We start from the raw sequence: 6000 nt of genomic DNA on the forward strand, positions 1-6000 counted from the left end.
GTCAAAGAGTTTTTAATAAATAGTTCTAACCAAACAATGCAACTGAATTATTTTTGATTAATTGATCTTGTTCATTTACTTACAGCTTACAAATCATTTAAAAATATTGTCAAACACAAAAAAAAAATAGGAGAAGGAATTTGTGAATGAAGATGCAAAACAATGCCTAAAATGGTACTTATCTCTTGGCCCAGCTCTTCCTTCCTTGTAGACTGCATGATTGAAGGAAGTTGGAGTAGTTGGTTACAAATTATAGGTAGAATTTAAAGTCATTACTCATGAACCGTGAAGATTATAGAGAAATTATTGGGCATGCCATAATTAATTCATTTCCGACCCTTACTTTCATTAAGGATTTGAATCTAAAAAGTGGATTACTACTTTTGACAAACGGGGTATCAGATTTTGCACTTGTGAACTTAAATTACTACTTCCCAGTGAAAATTTGTCATGAAAATTTTGATAGACACAGACCATGATTATGCAATTTATCAAATCAAATCACTATGTAGGAAACACAACCATGCGCGGCTATGGCTAATTTTATGTTGTATGTCTTGAAATCTTAACCTCTTGCCAAAGCATTACACATGACCGACCACTAATTTTAATCTATGTCTGTGTCCTACTCCACTAATTGATGTGATTACTTGTAACAAATATTAGTTGAGAATAATGTGTCCTACTACTTATGGGGTTTGTCTTTGACTAAAAGTTTATTACTATTATGTCAAAAACAAAGTTCCTTGCCATGTTTGGGCATGAATTGGACGAGTCAGTATATGGTAGGAGATTATTTGGTAAGTGCCTACCAGTAATGAATGAGTATCCTATCTGGCCAGAGAGGAAAATCCATTCAAAATCAAAAGATATTTGAACACTGATTATTCATTAGTCATGTGCTTAATGTTATTATACTAATAGATGATGTTATGTAAACTTAATACCAGTTTCAGAACTCCCAAGATTGCATATGAATTGAAAGATAGTATAAGAATATATAATAGTCTCTTTACTTTTGCAGGCTAAGGTTATTTATATCTTTTATCTTTCTCAAATCTCGTGCATTGAGTCGCTTTGTTACATAAGGCAACTTCATTCATGTTTTTGACCTTAGGTTTTAAAATTAAAACAAAAGATATAAATAATTTAATTTATTGTAGGAGGAGTTAATAAACTTGTTCAAATAACATTGTTAATTTGATATTCTCAGTCTCACATGAGGTTTATGATTTATTTTAAAACCTGTGCACACTAACTAAAGATCTTGCATATGGTATGGGAATTTCTCTCCCTTTATTTACATGTTTGCTGTTGCTCATAACTTCATGATTTGTTGACTAAGAAGCCATTTTATGTATTTGACTCTCATTGCACATGATAATTTATGTAAATTATAAAAATAATAACTATCACAACTACTAGATTGGTCATTTTATTAATTATTAATACTTAATTTCATGTTGCCTAGCCCCAAAGTACGTGGTTGTTGTGGATTATGTATATAATTTGTGAATAACAAAGTTCGTGGCATGTGCCCCAATAATGGCAACATCTTAACAACCAGACCCCAAAGAAAAATTATCATTTCAAAACCCATCCTACAATAACAAAACTAATTCTCATACCAAGAGGGTTTTTCTTTTTCCCCAACCAAGTTTATTTGTCATTTTCTCTTTACTGAACTTACAATGAATGCGACTTCACCAACCATTAGTGCTATTTCAGGCAACAGATAAAATGAAGTTACGTACCACTGGTTTCAGCATAAATATTGTTTTGATGTCTTTCTTACATAATTGCCAACTTTTTTTATTAAAAAGGAAAATTATGGAGGCAATGTGAGAAAGGAAAAAATGTCAAAATTATACAACTAGTTGATATCTCACATTATATATGATGTGTCATTTTTTTTTGCTATAACCAAGTGTACCCCTTGTTTGAATTAATCTCGATTGAGATCCTCGATTGTCTATTATAATAAATATTGATCATATGAATAAAACATTTAATCTTTTGGTCTATCTAAAGATTTAGTGGAGTTTTACACAATAAGAATAACACATTGTTGGTCTATAAAATGTGGTTTATATAGATTTTTTTATATAGTATCTTCAATTATTCTCGTATAAAATACTAAGGTTAAAGTAGGAATGAGAAGAAGGCGGATTGAAGTTAGATTTGTGTTTACTCAACACTGAAATCTAAAGTCTGAACCCAAATTAAGTGGGGTTGAAAACAATGCTATAATCTTCAAACCTATTAAGTTTCGGCTAGCCCGAATCCAACGGAAACCCATTGAAACATGTATTTATATATATATATATATAAATATGTATGTCTAATTTTGTAGTTTTACATATATTAATTGGGTGCAGTGTAATTCGAAGTAAAATATTAACTATATCAAACTCGAACCTCAAAGTTAATTTTAGGTAAAACCTAAATTTAAACCTAGTCATAATGGGTTTTCCCATTAAATTTGGATTAGGTGTGTATGGGTAAGGATATTATTAATCCCTAGGTGTAAGAGTAGCAAATAGAAATGGAAGAATGCATAACTATCTCGGTACTCACAATCATGTAGTGACATGAATGCATTAATTTGTTGAGCATATTATACGAAAGTTCCATAGGCCCCATTGATGATATACATATCTTTCATTTGCGATTATTACGGCACTACTTTGGCTGACGAGTCCATCTGTATAAGCAATGAAATGTTAAGAAAGATAGTCTTCGTAGTAGTAGTAGTTCTATTTCTATAAAAGTTTCTTTTTTTGTGATTTATTTTCTTGAATATAAGAAAGCCTGAAGGAAAAAATATGAGAAAGAGAATAAGAAAAGGATAAGAAGTGAGAAAGAAGTATTTTTTTCCTTGTTTGATTGGGTAAAACGTAAGATGTAACAAATTTGAAAACCTCTCATTTTCATGGAATGTTAAAAATGATGTTTTAACTTTTAAGCAGGGGGACCCGTTAATATTTCTCAAGGTATAATTTATGTATAAAATGTAGTGAATGTTAACTCTTTCACTTAATAGATTGACCCGAATTGTGTACATACTTTTTGTTGGAAAAAGACGTATGCACGAAAGTGGATGAGTTTTATAAACTGTTATTGTATCATTTATCATTGATATTTAATTATGATCGACTTTTTAAAAAAAAGATAATCCAAATAAACCGTAGATAACATAGTATATTTATATAATACCAGTATAGATTTTACACTAAATGTTAAAATGGATAATCTTACATTGGCAGTTACTTAAAAGGAGTATTGTACTCGAGACACATAAAATTCTATAAAGTTATCAATAATCCATACATTTCAACTATTTTAGAAAGAAGTTTTGGTGTGTTTATTTCGACCATTTATCCCTCTTCTGATCTCAAATTCTCTAAATTAAATAAAGGAATGAACAGAAGCAAAATTTTGAAAAGGGATGAACAGTGTTAACTTAACTGAAGTTAAAATTTTCTGCAGACTGATTGAGTGTGTTGTCTCTCCCCTAACAAAAGCAACAAGCAAAGAACTGGTCTAAACACGAGCTATACGTAACTTCAGCTTTTATGGAGTTTAAGGTATTTTGTTTCTTGCACTAAACAAAAATATCCATAATAATAAAGATTCTTAATTAATACAAAATGCTTATATTAACTTGAAACAAGGTATGTAACACAATTTACATTATGTTTGGTTTGTATGAGAAAATTAGAGAAAAGAAACACTAAGAATGAAAGTGGTTGGAAAGAAACACTAAAAAGTAGAATGATTTTTTAGTTATTTAATATGAATGGAAAAGAAAGAATAGAGGGACTAAAGAAAGTATATGATGTGACAAAATGACATAAATATCTTTAATTAAAGAAATACAAATATGTACTTTTATTTTAGAATTAAATAATTTTACAAGTAATAATGTATAAAAATATATTTGTATTAAAATTAATTAAATAAAATGTTATTTATACAAATTTCAAGATCAATCTATTATATTTGTTTACTCAACACGATAGTACATCATCCATAATTTTATGGGTAAAATTATAATTTTACATTGATGATTGGTTTCTCATTATTTTTTCTCCACAATGGGGTAGAAAAGTTTTTGGTAGGGTAACACAATATTTTTCTTTCCTTCCTGCTTTTTTTTTTTTTGTAAACCAAATAAGTGAAAATATTTAAATTCATCCACTTTCTTTTTTTCCCTTTTTTTGTTTCCTTCACTTTTCAACCCAATCAAATAAGGCCTTAGGCTATGTTTGGTTCCATTGAAAATGAAAGGAAAGAAAAGATGAGGAGAAAAAAGGAGAAGATAAGTTTATTTTCTATCATTTAATTGGAAAGAAAACAAAGTATGAGTATAAGTATGAGCATAAGTATGAATATAAGTATGAGCATAAGTATGAGTATCATGGTATATCAATTGTCTTATAATTTATGTAACTTTATATGATTTCGATTGTAATTGATTAAAATAATATTTAATTTAATTATTAAACATTTCTCAAATAAATTACAACTCATAACATATATAATAATACAAAGTGTGGAATAGAAGATGTGAGGATGAATATGAGCTTTGTGATGACGTCACCACCTGTGGATGCTAAACGGCGTTCTCGAACCATGCATGTCGAAATTATTGACTAATTGATAAGACTGCAGTCAAATGAATACTCTTTTGTTATGTCCTTTTGGGAAGGTATCAGCCCTAGTGATCTCTCTCTCCCCCTTTTGCTGCTTTTAAGAAACCCACTCCTATTGGTTCAATTCGGTGGCCTTCCAATTCCCCATAACACCATTCATTTTTTCTATTATAATAATTGTGATATTATTTAAGCAAGTTCAAATATTATTTATATGATCGATGTATATTAGAAACTGAAAAATATGTATGCACTGTCAGTGTATGAGTTTTATACACTATTATTGTATTATCACCATTGATTTTTTATTATTGTTGATTTTCAGAGAAGGTAATCCAAATAAACAGTGATGATAAAGTGCATGTGTATAAATTTTTACACTGTCAGTGTATAGATTTTACACTCTATGTTAGTATTTTAATTTATACATATTCAATAATGACTAAATATAAATGATAAGATGATACATTAATAATGTATAAAACTCATACATTATATGTATATACAATTACGTTATTCATTTTATAAATTTAATGATAGTTGAATTTTAAATAAATTCTTAAATAATAGAAATAAATAACAAAAATATATTAAATATTAATTAAATTTTTATAATAACCATGCATATAAGTATAACAATATTTTATGAGAAAAAATATATACAATAACAATATAAAATATTATTATATTATCAGTGTATCAACAGTTTCAAGTAAAGTAATAAAAATAAATATGAGATAATATATTAATTATGTATAAATTTTTATACATGAATACTTAATCCACCATTTTTTTCAGCCTAAATTGATTTTTATATATTGATTTTGTTACATCTTAATGACATGGTATGACGTGGATAATAATTGTAGCAAAGGGTAAGGGTGTCTTAGGGAGGTAGGGCCTCTGAAGCCTAGGCTCCAAACTACTGACGAATTAAGAAAGGACGGGTCATGTGGATGTCTCATGAGAGAGTCATGTAAAATTCGGGAAAATTACTGGGATAATGTAGTTTGACTACACTATCCCAGCTTTGGGGTACGTTTTGAATTATTTACGGGATTGGGGTAGAATTTAGTGGATCTCGTGGACCCCATCCACGACTTTGGCAAAGTCGTGGACCCCATCCACGATTTCCCTGGAAAGTCGTGGACCCCATCCACGATTTCCCTGCCATGTGTCAGGTCCTTGTAAGTCGTGGACCACATGCACGACTTTCATGGCAATGTCGTGGATAAGGTCCACGAGATCCATGCAATGTCGTGGACTCCGTGCACGATTTCCAAGCTCTATATATATTTCCATCCCCGAGTGTAAAACCACACTGGATGAAGAATTGAACTGTATA

This window comes from Lupinus angustifolius, chromosome LG15 (assembly GCF_001865875.1).
Source record: "Lupinus angustifolius cultivar Tanjil chromosome LG15, LupAngTanjil_v1.0, whole genome shotgun sequence".
Taxonomy (NCBI): domain Eukaryota; kingdom Viridiplantae; phylum Streptophyta; class Magnoliopsida; order Fabales; family Fabaceae; genus Lupinus; species Lupinus angustifolius.